Source organism: Thunnus maccoyii, chromosome 7, assembly GCF_910596095.1.
Source record: "Thunnus maccoyii chromosome 7, fThuMac1.1, whole genome shotgun sequence".
Taxonomy (NCBI): domain Eukaryota; kingdom Metazoa; phylum Chordata; class Actinopteri; order Scombriformes; family Scombridae; genus Thunnus; species Thunnus maccoyii.
In genome coordinates this window covers 7,435,034-7,451,034 of record NC_056539.1, presented here as the reverse complement: position 1 = coordinate 7,451,034, position 16,001 = coordinate 7,435,034, and the positions used below count along the sequence as shown (strand labels likewise).

At 37.4% G+C, this 16,001-nt stretch overlaps 1 protein-coding gene across 3 annotated transcripts in view; it reads right to left on the bottom strand.

Moving 5' to 3' along the window:
* LOC121900446 (gamma-aminobutyric acid receptor subunit gamma-3) overlaps nt 1-16,001 on the bottom strand; it is a 65,853-nt gene that overhangs the window by 26,213 nt on the left and 23,639 nt on the right. Inside the window, exon 1 of one of the 3 annotated variants that reach the window (XM_042416773.1) lies at nt 6,175-6,229. The exons of the other annotated variants lie outside the window; for them this stretch is intronic. The gene's annotated coding sequence lies outside the window, so the exon portion shown is untranslated. Of the gene's footprint in view, nt 1-6,174; nt 6,230-16,001 lie in introns of those variants that run through there. 3 annotated transcript variants of the gene reach the window in all.

Genomic DNA, 16,001 nt, shown 5'->3' with positions numbered 1-16,001 from the left:
TCCGACAAATAAATCTAAATAGGCAAATGGAGGACGGCAGGTCAGAGACATGCAGCACGTTTTAAACCCAGGTGGCAGATAACAAGGTGGTTACAGGAAGGTACAGGTAGGAAGGAATTGCTGAAACACTACAGCAGGAGGGCAACAAAGATAATCGGGCAAATGGGAGAAGGAAAGTGGCTGGTATTTATGTACAGTTGCTTAACAAGGTGATGAGGGACAGGTATGCAGGGAGGAGAAGGGTCAGGTGACCGGCAGGAAACTCAAGAGGGACGACTGGTGGACAGACGAGGAGTCACGGTGTCTGTGAAGGACAATGATTAAGTTTTCTGAGGCTGAAGATTGAGATGTCATATTTCTGCTTGTTTCTAAAAGTGATTGAATTGTTCACACTGTTATATTCAATACTTAAATAACTTACTGAAGTCCTTTACTTTTACCTCAGCAAAACTTACACAAGTCAAATTTAATCATCAGAGCTGATCTTTCATTTACTTGACTTTCTGTAAAATCAAAAATTCAAACTGGCATAGTTTTTGTTTTCACATTCAATTAAAGGGATAGTTTGACATTTTGAGAATTATGTTTATTCTCTATCTTGCTGAGAAACATGTTTCGAATCTTATTTTTACACTTCAAGACAATTGTCTTCTTTAAGACATTTTACTACAGTGATTGTGTGTTGGGTTCTGAATGCTGCTAAAACTTTTGCAGGCGACCTGCACTCAATACTGTACTTACATCCATCTTATGACACTGAGAGGACTGAAGCTGCTGCTGCTCTGCTAACGTGCTGCTTTCGCTACTGCAGGCTGTATAGACATTGTGTTAGCTTAGCATAAATGCTGGTGAAACAGCAAGCCTGGCTCTGTCCAAAGGTAACACAATCCACCTACTCCAATGTAATAACAACATGTGATCTTATGGCAGGTTCTGTGCTAGACTATTTCTTGGCTGGGCACAGTGACCTCTAATCGTTTTTACATGTTGGTTTTCATATGGAGATACAACATGTTAATTTGTGAGATTTAGAGGTGCAGTTTTCATTTCTCAAAATGTCCAACTATTTGTTTAAATACATGTGAAAAAGACTGTACTGTCTTCCCATGATGCAATCAGGTATGGGTTTGTTCAGGCTTTGCCTGACATATCGTAAAACTACTAACTATGCAGAGTATATTTGCAGTATCATATTCATTCAGGCAGCGATATGTCACATATATCAAAATGACACTATCCACTAGACTGCTGCTGTAGAGTTGAAATGCTTTGCCACTCATCCAGTAGGCTTCAAATGATGAACATATTATATGAGGTTGGGTACATATCATATGTGGTACTGTAATTTGTCAACATCTGAAACTAAACACAAAGATTTTCATTGCTCATGTTTCATGTTGCCATTTTTGATCATGTACAGTATTGTTTACATGAGAAAAGAGGACACCCTATACAGGTCATAAACCCTCAGATGTGACAGTTCCTGGTACTTGTTGTGATTTTAGCACCTTGAGGTGTGAAGTAATAAGAGTGTAAAGCCAATTCATGTTGGTTATGCCATTACCCAGGGGTAAATGTACATTCCCAGTGTACATTCAGCTTCTGTTGTAGTATAGTATGATACAGGCACATGATTTGACTCTTGGCTCTGTGAACCACTCAGTTTTAGGGGATGTGTACAACAGTGACATAGGAAACAGTATGTGTGTCATACAACGCCAGTGTGTGTTGCCCTTTAGCCTTACTGGAGGTCCTGTCATGCTGACCTGCTAGTTTAGGAAAGTTGCTTGTATCAAACAAAACCCTATAGCCAGTGGACTTTTACTGAATAAAGCTAATTGAACAAATTGAGCAAGTTAAAACATCTGCAGGTCTTTAATTTGTTTTAGAATCGTACCAGCGTTGTGATTAAAAAAGAGACACTGACTGCTGCCTTACATTAATTACTAGATGCAATTTAATGAGGCGAACAATTTCTCCATTATTTGTGTGTAAGAAGATATGTGCCCACTTATAGCTACTTACATAGGTGATGATGCAAACAATGTCTATGTTGCAACAACAAAAGTTACTAATTATGCAAATAAGCATGCCTAGTCTGTATTCTAACTAGCCTGACACCAGTGCTGCTGTACAAGCTCAGTGGGGCACATATACAGTATCTGGCTTAACGGCAGACAAAACCAAAAATCTCCACAAAAACAACAGTTGAGTTCTTATGGTCCTCTTTAGCAACAATATGTTTGAAGATATACAAGACAATTGAATTAATAATAGTCTTCCCTTCTCCAGCAACCCACATCTTTTCACACTGCTGCTACCGCCTGAAATGCATTTGACCTTTTACCCATTCACTGCACCAGTTTGAATAGCTCACCAATTAGAATGAAGTCTATAATCAAGAGAACCACTGGGTGCTTATGACCTTTAATTGTGTGGAGCTCTGGAGATTTGAAAAAAACTGAACATTATCCAGGATTTAATGACCAGTGGAGGGAAAGTGCTGCAAATCAAGTAAATAGAACTTGATATGAGCTGAAGCAATCGCATCTGGAAATAGCAAGCTGCAGATGGAGACTGAGAGGTAAATTTCGTATAATAATACAGCAAAATTTCTAGCATTGTAATCTGTTATATAATTTCACATTGGAGGGTAATTTTAACTATGCTGAAAGAGTATCGATCTCACTTCTGCTCCCCACTGCTTGCAGCTGCTTTCAGCCACTACAGCAGGCGTTGCTGTGAAGAAAATGGGTCTTTCACCTCAACTGCCTCAGAGGAGCTGCTTAATTAAGGTTGCTGATTTACTCACAGTAAAATTAAAGATACTACTGTACATTAGAAATGGACCCCACATGACATATTCATTCAAACTGAAGTACAGAAAAGATTATCCTCTGGGACATGCAGATCTGATTCTGAATACTGCATGGAAATACCATCTGTATCATAGCAGTGAAACTTGTTTTAGTGGCAGAAGACTGAGGCATATAGCCCACCATATGGCTAAAAATATATGTCTGCCCACATACTTTTGGTCTGGGGCTGTTTTTCATTAAGAACCCTGACCTTAACCCCATCCAACACCTTTGGGATGTATTACGATGTCACTTCCAGTAAGATTGTATTGCCCAACATCATTTCTGACCTCTAATGCTCTTATGGTTGAATGGGAGCCGCTCCCTGCAACCAGGTTTCAAACCTTGTCTTCCACAAGGTTTGAAAGATTGAGAAGAGTATATGCTATATATTAATGGTTTGGGAATTAAATGTTAAATGGTGTCATTTAGGATGTAATTTTCAGGTGTCCACATACTTTTGTATGTATCCACAAGAAAAATGAACAGATCTGAAAAATATTGAAAGTCATAGATCAAAATTTTAAATTAAAGATAAAAATAAAGTTGAATGTTTAACACTACAAGAGTTTTGGGACTCAATTTATTTAAACTTTCTACATAAGACAGATGAAATATTAACTTATAAGGACACTGTTGACCAATAGCAAGCAGTCTTGACAGTGCTGACCTTTGAGGGTCCAAAACAGAGGAAGCTATCTTGTTAGCTTTGCTGCTTTTTATTTAACTCTCCTCTGCTGGAGTATAAACTGCTTCACACCAGAGAGTTTGCAAACAGTTCTGAAACAGGAGTCGATGGTACAAATGTTTCTTGAATAGACTATGTATTTATTGCCCTGTTAGCAACTAAGCTAACTAGCTTGCTGATTAACATTTGGCAAGCTAGTTAGCTTGGTTGCTAACAGGACAATAGTACACTAAATGAAATTGGATGCAGCCATAATTCTAATTACACATGTGCCTTTTCTGCTATGTCAAAATGTCTGCTGTGAAAAAGGTCTATTTAGTTGAGAGTTTGAGGGTGTGAGAACAACACAGCTACAGTGAGAGGATGGGACTTTATGCAGTCACTGGGGCAAACGTTAAGATGCCTGTTGATGGTCAGTAAATATCTCCTAACTGTAGACTGACTGCATGTTGAACACAGAAGATGTAATGTGGATGTGGAAGTTGTTGAGCTGAATGGAGTAATGAAAGTAATGAGTAATGTAACTAATTAGATTTGCGGTTGAGTAATTATTTAAGTAATTAAATAAACATTTTAATGAGTAATATGTAATGTGTAAATGATTGCATTTTTCAAGTAAACTGTCCAACACTTATTAACTGTAATTGCAAAACACCCACTCTCTCTGTCCTTTCAGTGTGGTTTTACTTTTTAAAGATGCTGGGGGAAAATTAATTTCATCATTTATCATTCTCTCCTGTCTAAAAGTTGTTACGCTGGGTCACACTGAACAGATTTACTCTTATAATGGAATATTTCCCCATCAATTTTTCAAAATCGTGTGGACACATGGGAATATTAGTCATTATTGAAAATCTGCACATGGCTTAATGTCGACTGATAGGTAAGGAATCATTTTGCCACAGCTCACCCAATGTTTAAAATTGCCAGAATACAAATCAGAAAGCGACTGAGCTGACTAATGGCTCAAGCTGGGATAAACAGCCTGGCAGAAGCCACCTACCATGACGACACAGCAGCTCTGTGCTGCCTGCAGTGATGCAGCTTTTCATTTCTGTGAAAAGTGAGCAGAGGCATAGTCTACTGACCTTCCTGTCCCCTTATGCAAATAAGCATTATTAATGATATTTGAAATGTAAAGCTTTTTAAAGTCGATATGAAATGAAAAATGCCCTTTTAACCCTTTTAGATCACATCCCTGGTCATATGGCGGACCTGTATATATATATATATATATATATATATATATATATATATATATATATATATATATATATATATATATGCCAATATATATGCCAAAAAAAATCAGTTTCTTCGTATTCTTAGTATCAAAATTTAAATATGTGTTCTTCCTTTAAACAAAATATGACATGTGCATACGTAGGCTTGAACCAACTAATTTCAACCAATAATATCATAACATCCACCCAGCAATCAATCTTCAAATTTTAGCACAGAGCTAAGATTCATTATGACAAGCCCACTTTTCAACATTCAAATAAAATTCCTCCCAATGTTATGTCCAACCTGTCTATCCTGTTAGATACTCTCGAAATGCTATTTCATCTGGACTTTGAAGATGATTGTAGTTGCACCTTCATGTTTCTGACATGACCATGAACTCAAGGGTTTGGATAAGACCTCTATTTTTCATCTCTCAGCCATTTGTAACTGAACAAAGAAGTACTTTTTTTCTCTTTTTAACACTGAATAGACTTCCACCCCCACTATTCTATTATCATTTGTCTGTCTTTCTCCTTGTTTCACTGCAGTTCAATGTAGAAATAACCCATTCTAATTCAGACAAGGAAATATACCCTTATTTTCAAATGAACATTTTCCTGACAAACTCTGTGATATAAAGTTGGATAGTTTATTTCCTGTTTAGAAGTCCAGTACTGGTCACTGCACCAGATAAACTAGGGCAAACCATACTCCTCTGCAGTGTGAAGCGGGTACTTAATCATTATGCAGGACAAGGCATACAGTACATACTGTATCAGGCCTGTGCATGTTGTTTTGTTCCTTTGTTGTCTTGAAGTCTCTCCTTGTGTCCTCATTAGAGACAGCTAAAGGTCGCCTGGAAGACATCCGTCATCCACCTGGTGTGACTTACACACGTCTTAAAAATATGAAATGTGTCCAACTGTCACTTTTACTGTAAATGAGTATTAGAGAGGGTAAGCAAGCCATTTTTTTGTTTTCTATGAAGGTATTATTGGAGCAAAACAACTGAGCACCTGCAACAGTGGAATTTGTAGTTGTAGAAAATAGTCACACATGTGTATCAGGAAATTTGAAGTCACAGAGAAAAATGCTTTAGGAGCTGCAAACTTGTAGAATTTTTTTTCTCACCCACAAATACAACACAACAGTAACACCTCAAATTCTTCACTGCAGGTGTACAAATCCTTTTCTACGAATCACAAATTAAGAAACTCATATGCTCACATTTTTTCTACAGTTGCTGCAGTGAATATGGTGCAAAACACATTCACACACCCGATCCGCAAATCAGTATGTGAATTCACGCAATGAGAGTTGCACACCTGTAGAATATTTTCTCATAAATACATTTTTTACTTGGATATTTTTCTAGAAACACAAGTCATTAATTACACCTACTTGAATTTGCCAGTCCCAAATGCTGTTTTTTTGCTCACAAGTCCGCTCGCTCTCACCTTTTCACCACATATCTCAGTGAAATGTGGAGCAAAAGTGATTTGTGCACCTGTAGAGCCAGAGGCGGGCCCTGTTCAGAGTTCAGAGAACGCTTTTGGCCAATCAAAGCAGCTCGTTTGAAAAAGGTCCAGCAGTCGCACCTTATTGGTTAATTATATTTTTGTTTATACAGTAGTTTAAATATACATGCTGGTCAGCTACATTGGAAATCAGTGTCTCTTATTTAGGTTAGCTCCCCTTGCTAGCTAATCCCTGTTGCTTTATTTAGCAATCAGCTATCAGTTTGCTGGTAGTAACTCTACACTACAAATCTGCCTTTTTGTCTCACAGTAACATTATGCTTTTTATGTCCAGCATTTTACTCTCAAATCACATCCAGCAACGTTATACAATCCACATTTTTGAAGTTCTTAAATGTTTGCGATTTGACACTTACTGTTGATGACCAGTGATATAACTGAACAATACTTAAGACCCACTCCACAGATTAATTAAGAATATTTTAGACTATATTTACTCATGAACAGTTATTACCCTGTCTACATGAAATATGTAATACTTTGAAAAGTCTTGTGTTATACTTCTGTCCATCAACAGGCCTGCAGCGAGGAGCAAAGCTGCATCACATTGAGTGATGAAGACCACAGCAGCAACATGGGATGCGTGAAGAGAATGAAACTTGATGCAGGATTGAAGCAGAAGCTGCAGAACATCCACCAACTGTTCCTTAGATTAATATCATCCTCTCAGTCTGCACAGCCAAGAGAGACAGCATGATGGCGCCCTGTGTTGGTGTGTTGATGAGAGCATCAGCTCGTTCAGTTGTTTCAGACAGAAGCATACAGGGGTTGGGCTGTGGCTGCTGTAATCCTTCACATGCTCCTTTTGTAAAATAAAGTTTTAGTCTATACAATCTGATGTGGTGTTTTTTCCTTCATATTATACATTAAATATACTGAAGTGTTGAATGTGACATATAAAACTTATGAGTACTGTTTTTTGTAATCATGGTTGGAGAGAACCTGAACATAAATTACTTGCAGCAGTTTACTGAAAATAATCTAATGCTGTTTGGTTACCAAGTGTCCACGTCAATCAAAAATGTAATAATAATTCATGATGACAAGTCTACTGACCTTGTATTGCATTGGCTTTAATGCTGTTACTGTACACTACATTCAAACAATTACACATGTAATGTGGGGTTAACTTTTCACATTAACATTGAGAAAAATAAGAATCACATCCAGGTCTGCTCGGGTAACAAATACATTAATACAATATAAATGTTTTTGATTTCTGTGAATGTTCAAACTTTTGTCCATCTCTACATTTCTTTCAGAGACTGATAGAGTAGACATGAACAGTAGAGGGTCCGCTGTCCAGGCTGGAGGTGTCTTCATCTGCTACACTGTACTGTGACACATTCTGCTTCTGTTCATACAATCACATGCGTAAATTAATTGTATATAGATCAGTTTAAGCTCAATGTAAGTATATGTGACCACTGAAATACAAACAATACCTAACTTTCCTCCTTTGTTCAGTATGATTACTATTGTCACTTCACAATAAACTTAGCTAAAGTTCAGATAATTATTGTTCTTCACGCTGAATGGACGCTTCATCACTGTCATAGATGTCTCCCTGCTCCACCACACCTGATTCAAATGAATGGGTTGTTATCAGGCTGCAGAGCTTGATGACGAGATGATCATTTAAATCAGGTTAGTTGGAAGAGGGAAACATTTATGACATGCAGGGCAGGGAAGCCCCAGGACCAGGAATGAAAAACACTGCAATAAACAGTTCAGCATTAGTAAACAAGCATCAATACAGTTAAGCCCATGGCGCCCCGATTTAATAATTTATCCACTTTGCATAAAACAAACCTGAAATAAAAATAAAATACTGGATTTCAGTCACGACACAGCTCCAGGAGGCTCTGATAAATACGACCTATCACTCACTCACATAGTAAACACCATCAATCTCATGTTAAGTGCATACCCATGATATGATACTCACCTGCAAAGACTCACCCTGATCTGAAATTTTTCTAGAAGAGGAAGTAATTTAGTATGAGTGTATCTTCTGCTGACTAATTAGCGTAAACTAATGTAACAGTGTAATTTGTTAGCCAGCTTAACATACCTGTCAGGAGGCAAGAGGAGCTAACCCTAAATAACAAACGTTGATTACCAATGTCGCTGACCAGCGCTCATATTTAAACTACTGTATAAACAAAAGTGTAAAACATACCTTACGCATCAGAATGTCAGCTCCTCTGTGGAGTCGGGACGGTCGGGTAACATTAGAAGGTGGAGATTTGAGGCTGGTGTTTTTTTTTTCTGTTCAGCGCCAAGGGACAGGACAGCCGTCCAAATGAACCAATAAGATCCAGCTGCCGGACCCGTCTCAAACAAGGTGCTTTGATTGGCCAAAATGGTTCTCTGATCTCTGAACAGGACATGCCCCTGGCTCTACAGGTGCATATATCACTTTTGCTCCATATTTCACTGAGATATGTGGTGCGACAGTGAAAGCGTGTGGAAGTTGTCATTTGTGAGCGAAAAAACAGCATTTGAGACTCGTAGCAGCAGATTCAAGTAATTAATGACTTGTGTTTCTAGAAAAATATCCAAGAAAAAAAAACTGTATTTGTGAGAAAATATTCTACAGGTGTGCAACTCTCATTGCATGAATTCACATACTGATTTGCGGATGTGCAAATTTTGTCCATGACTTCACATGATTTCATACACGTGTGTGAATGTGTTTTGCAACATATTCACTGCAGCAACTGTAACAAAAAAGAAAAAGGTAGAAAAGGATTTGTGCACCTGCAATGAAATATTTGAGAAGGTGTAACTGTTGTGTTTGTGGGAGAGAAAAAAAATTCTACAAGTTTGCAACTCCTAAAGCATCAAATTTACTGATACATGTCTGACTTTTTTCGACAACTACAAATTCCACTGTCACAGGTGCTCAGTTGTTTTGCTCCAATAATAATAATCCAATAATAGTTTTCACCCAGTCTAAAGAAATGAAAATCTGGTGAAATGGAAACTCTAAATTGCCCATAGGATGTACCCCACCTCTCACCTAATGCATGCTGGGATAGGCTCCAGCCCCCCATGACCCTGCACAGGTTAAAGGTGTAAAGAAAGCAGATGGATAACAACATGCTCCACTGCCCTGAAGGTAGCTTAATGTTACACATGGAAAGCTTGTTATTGTTGTGTATTATTTATGTTTCACAGTTCAGTTCATTTAATCAACCCCCAACAGAATTAAACTAGTTGTCTCACATAATTTGTTGTCTTTTGCTATACATACTCCTCAGCCTATCACACAGCTCTACACCGGCTCTGCCTCTTTTGCCAAAAGAAGGTTTTCTGGCTCCAGTGATTGTCGAGTGAAGCAAAGAAAAAAACCCAAATCCAAATTTCAAATTGTAGACACAGCAGAGACCAATGGGTACTATGGATAAAATAAGCTCTTTTGTTGTCATTTTATGCCAAGTTTGATTTCAGTGCTGCAAATGCCAGGACAGCAAATGAGAAATATGTGAAACAAGCACCCTATTCACTTAGTAAGTTTACAGTAACTGAAACAGTTGTCCTCCCTTCAGTGTTTTGAAAATCTTGAGGTAGATTATTTGTAAGGGAAACATGCCTTTTGCCTATTTTTTACAATCTAACTTCGTTGAAAGGAGAAATGGATCAACAGGTTATGGAGAGTCCCTTGGAAGCACTTTGCATGTGTCAGTAGCTCAGCTTTATCTCTGGGGAACACCCCCAACAAATATTTTTTTTAAATATTTGTATGAAACAAATATTTGTATAAAACCCACTATTTGTGCTTTGCCGAATAATGTATTTGTATTCGGGCACACGCCTAGTAGCTACTGTGGCTAACATAAGTGAAAAAACTAAAGCATTGCCAGTTTGAAAGTGTTAGAGAGGGTTGGTTGGGAAGCCCTGCTCAGAAAGTTATCTGCATAAAGTGTTCTACATAAACAATGCTAGAAGTTATAACAACAGGATATACAGTATTGTTGCCCTAAATCCATTTGTTTGATAATCGCTAATTCAACTCAATGTCAAACTACTGAATTGTTCCTTTTTTTTCTTTTTACAGATCAGCTTTCAAACACCAGTTAGTAATGCATTACTTCTTAAAGTCTCTAGTGGCTTTGATGGTAGAAGGCAGAGCAGTGGTGATACAGTATGTCCACTGCTCCATAAAAACAGTTCAAAATGAATCTGTTGTTCTGCAGATCAAGTGCAGTTCTCCTCACACATTATAGCTGCATCATTGTGTGTCTGTCTGCCAACACTATAAAACAGACCGAGGATGCTCTGCACTGTGGTCACACAGGTATCATGAAAGTTATGAACACTGGTAAAACAGGAAAAGATATTTTTTTCTTACTTCATTACATGATGATTGAACCACACTCGCAGCACATTAATATTCCACTGAGATCTGTTCTGTTGTGAGCGTTACCAAGAGCCTCATTATATGATCCTCATGCTGATGACTTCATTACCCAAATCTTCCACCCAGAAAAAAAAAAAATGAAAAAATGAGATGCAGCACTTGAGCTTATTAAGTGAAAGCATGCTTTTCATCTTGTCTTGAGTTAGAGGGTGTGAGAACATAGTTACAGTCATCTTGTAACTAAGTTGAAACAGCCAACCCGCCTATTGTATTGCAGAAAGACTTTTTATGATGTGAATTAAAAAAAATAATCAAGGCCATTTTGTATCACAGCAGGTACGAGCCAAACAATTACAGTAGGCTGCACATTTCAGGAACATTACAAATTAATATTCTGCTGGGAGCTAAACAAAACCGCAGTATCAAGAATGTTGCAGTAGTCCTGCCAGCAGTGGGAAATGAACTGGCATGGATATTGTATTTGTCTTGGTATCCGGTGTGTTATAGCTGGTGAGTGGGCTGCTCTCTCCACAGGGTGAGAATAGCATCGGGGACCCCACTGGCACTGGCTTTTGTTTTGGCAGAAATTCCTCCTGGATTACATGAGGTTGCCTTGGACACTACATGACCCATAAGTATAAAAATAGCATCTTCTTTATAATTACAAAGATGCTGCCCTCTCCAACTTAACATATTGCTTATTAAAACATAGACCAGTGTATTGTTTCTTCTGAATGGCTCATGCATGGGTCTGCTTTTCATTGTCACTGTGCTAAATGAAGTGAAAATGAAGGAAGAGTAGGTAGAGCATTACTTTTCATATAAATATAAATATTTGTGCATACTTTAATTTGCTTTATTTGAGGAAAACATCATTTTTTGGTCAGGCCAGGTTTAATTGAATCCCTTTTCATATCACTTCTAAGTGGACTCGTGTTATGTTCAGGTTTCTTCAGCCATGCAAATGATGGAAACCGGTTCATTTGTGCACAGGTGTGATGAAGTCATTAAGGCTCTGCAAACAGAATAATTGCCCTGTTTTCACTTCTAGTGTCTCTGTGACTCCAAAGTCTTTTTTTTGTAATCTTCACCTTCTCTTTCTGGGAAGAGGCGCAGGTTCAGCCTTTGAGTCATTTCATGCTGTGTCCTCTATTGTAAATTGGGACTCAGCATAAATTTCCCAGCTTCAGAAAGTCCAAATGGCCAAAACTGAATAAATATGACACCACAAAATAAACATTATGAATAAATACTGACAAAAACATAAAGTAATAAATAAATCCACTCATTATGGGATCTTATTTTATCATTCTTCAGTCAGTTTTTTCTGCTGCTAAAACTGGATTTTCTTAACACACTGCAGTTAAAATTGCCTATGTGCTTGTAATAGAAAGCACCAAATTAAGGTTTACGGATTTACATGCATATTTCACTCTACTAAAATATAAGCTTAAAATTATGAGCTTGTAAAGTTTAGGTGGTGTTTGATGTTTGAATCTGAATCAAGTACATTGTTTTTTTAATATGTTTTTGAATGCACCACCAGTCATTCATAAAGAAGGAACTTTTGCTTTCGCATACAATTTTGGGTCCTTTTCTTTTGGTAGAACATGTAGGAGGAGTCAATTTGCAAAGCTGTCTGATAAAGTTGTTGAACTCTGAACTGTGGAGTGCTCTTATTTTTGTGAACAGGAGGAAGTTTTGGTACATGTAGTACAGAATTATTCTCAAATGAGTCAGTAAAAGCTCTCGTCCTGTCCTTACTTCATTATGGCAATAGAGACATGACAAGCAGTACATTATCTATTGAGTGGACTTGCATGGACCTGACAGGCTTTAAAGACAGAGCTAATTTATCAGCTGTGGCATTTTCTCAGTAGATTCAATAAACAGTCAATTAAGAGCTCTCACCAACAAGATGATCAAATGTTTATTTTATGTGCAATAATTCAATGTTTCCAAGGCATATGGACACTAACATTTACGTCTGTCCAAATTTGCAGCATTTATTGTGATGCTTTACCTATAAAGTCATTTTAATTGATTATTTTTTCATTTTTGCTTTTTAGCAAAAGAAGAGAGTCTGACCTGAGCTCCATGTTCAGTTCCAGGATGTGATCTTCACATCCTACCTGCCTCATTTCAATATGCAGTTACTTTATATCAGTTTCATTTGTCATTACACCATGTTTCAATATTTTTTTTCAAATCTCTATTGTTTTGGAAGTTGTGCAGGTCTACTAATGATAATAAAGTTGCTCTATGTTATTCCACATTATTGTAGACCACACATGAAGAGGATAATACTGGAGTTGATTATTCTAGATTTGATTGTGATAAGATGTGACTTCTAAGAAGTTTGGAACCAAGAATGATTTTACATTAAAAACTTTGCACCTTACTTAAGTCTGTCTGTCTGTTATAAACATCACACCTAGAACGATGTCTAAACTTGTGTGTGTTGTTGTGAATTCATTTAATTTTTCCAGGCCACGAGTCATGAGAACAGACCTGTTGTTACTGTATGGTCCAGCCTATAGGGATATAGACTTTTCACTGTATCTGCTGTACAGTATATTGATTTAGTCTCAGGGACCAAACTGGAAGAGAGGCGTATTTGCACCCTCTAGAAAGGTTGTCACTGTAGCAGCCAGATTGGGTCTCTGGGCACTGAGTCACGGCAGTTTTTACTGTGACCAGTGTAGATATTGAACTGGGCTGAATGAGCCACCAGGCCTCCAGGTGTTCTTTTATGAACAGTATATATATATATATATATATATATATATATATATATATATATATATATATATATATATATATACAGGCAGCTTGGAGGAGAGAACGAACCAGCTGGCCTATCGTAGCTTACTGCACACCTTTTTATTTATTCTAATACAGCTGGTTTTAAAATTCTACCTGACTAATCAAATTACAGGGTGAGCACTCAGTTAACCACAAAAACATCCCAGGTCTGTCATATGGGAAATGAATCAGCCTCAAATTTTAATCAAGTGGAAGATGTTTTTGTGCAGAGGGAGGCGAAAAAAGTATACAACAGCTCAGTCTGTGTTTATGTTTATGGCTAGTTTAGCTGTGTTACCTTTTTGCAGGCTTAAAGATCAATGCTGATTGATATAAGGTCTTTTATAATGTAACAATGTTCAGTCAGGTTTTTCACAGCTGTTAGTCATAATTAAATTTGATATAGCTTTGGATAGAAAATGCAGCATTTCATTTTACTCTCTGATAAGCAAGTAACTGTGTTCATGTTGTTGAGTCTGATTTTGTTGCCCTTTGAGTGATAATTTTACAGTCATCCCTGCACTGACACAAATATAATGTGCAGTCAAATATCTGCAAGTTTATCTTTTGCAACCAAACACCAAGAATTTCATACAGCTGCAGGTATTGAGGTGTGCAGGTGTTGGCTTGTTTGATTTTGATGCAGTGTGCTCCTCTGCTTCAGGGTATAGTAATATCATTTTAATGAATAATAAATGTATATAAGCCTTTAAAAAGCAATGGGTCTGCATGAGAATGAGCTATAAAAATTGACGTCAACTTTTCACATTCACGTGGATGGATGAATGAATGGAAGGATAGAAGGATGGATGAATGAATGGGTTGTTCGATCACTAACTGTTTTAGCCATTCAGGCATGAAAGTGATGTCACCTTTTGTTAAAAAACAGTACAAATGTCACTGTGATAGGGCATGAATGAAAACTCAGTTTCTGTAGTGGTCTCTACTGAACTCAAACCACTCAGGTTCTGTACGTAGGAAGTGCAATCTTTTGTCAAAAGACCTGGTACAATAGTTTAGTGGGCTAATGAACATCAATTAGACCATTTAATTAAAGTTTAAAATTCAAATTTGTCCATATTTGTGCAGAATAGGTTTCTCTTTGACTGTACATTTGATTTGAAAATGGCCTCATTTCTACTGAGTTTTATTCCTAAAGTGAAGGGAATTAATCACCATCTGTCTCCTGGAGAACTCATGACACCCTGAATTATACACTGCATTGTAATTAGAAACAATACAAGTATGACAACTGATATCGTATATGAATTCTTCTCTGACAATGTGGCTTAAAATTAGCTTGTCATGCAGTAAAGAGAGGGTGCTTGTGTGTGTGCTGTAGTAGCACCAAATATACACTAAAAATACTAGAGATGATTTAAATTAAAGCAAGTAACAGGCTCTCATGTAAACTTTCAGTATATGTTGAATATTCTAAGAATGCCAATATAAGCACAGGACTATGCTTTTCATATAGATATGTTACATATAGTGTAGCAATAATACAATGCTTACAAGCACAATATATGACAGGATTAACTGCACTGTTTTTTCAAGACACAATTAAGCAACCACGTAAAACATAATCTGTCCTATCATTAAAGATAGAGCATTTGGCTCAGAGTGTTATCCTTACCATGCCATCCTTGACATTTAAATGGTCACTTACTGGTTGTTGGATGGTGCGCAGCTTACTTGTTTTAGGACTCTGCTGGTCCTCTGACCAAATGTGGCTTTCTGCTTGCACAGCCAGCAGCTGCTCTGTGAGCTAAGCGCTGGATCAAACTCAGGAGAAAAATGCTGATGTCTGCTCAAACAGTAGCTAAATTCCCTTTTGAGATAAAGTCACAAAAGAGGTCTAAACATTTGTTAACTTCAGAGACAAAGTCATGCAAACGACAGCAATGTCTACAAGGCAATTAGAACCACACAAGTGCTTTCACTTATTTTGGCTGATTAGACATTGTCAGTGTGTGTGTGCACAGACTGCTTGATTATGTTGCAAATGTCGGGTTGGAACAACCCATGTTACACCCAAATTAAACCTGAGAGAAGCTTTAATCACCCAGAAAACCTGAAACCTGCTTTTTTTTTTTAGCAGGGCCTTAAAGGTGACGCAAACATGTAAATGTTAACATGCAAACTTTATCATTAATCTAAAGGTAACAACTGAGTAAAAGTATAGCAAAGCCTCATTTCCTGAACATTTCAGCTCTCTCTGACAGGACAGGAGAAAACATTCTCTACCTCATATCACCAAAGTCACTGAAAGAAACAGTTCAACATGTTGGGAAATGTTTCACAAATGGCCAGCAGGGGGCAACTCCACTGGCTCCAAAGAGAAGGCCGATTGTATGGAAGTCTAGGAGAAAATGACCCAACTTCTCACTTGATTTGTTAGCTCAGTAAATATTTTCCTAATGAGTTTATGGTCTCAATCACTAGTTTCAAGTCTTCTTCAATAAAGCATGATGTTCATTTTGTAAATTATAGTCCCACTGAGAGTAAAATAAATGATA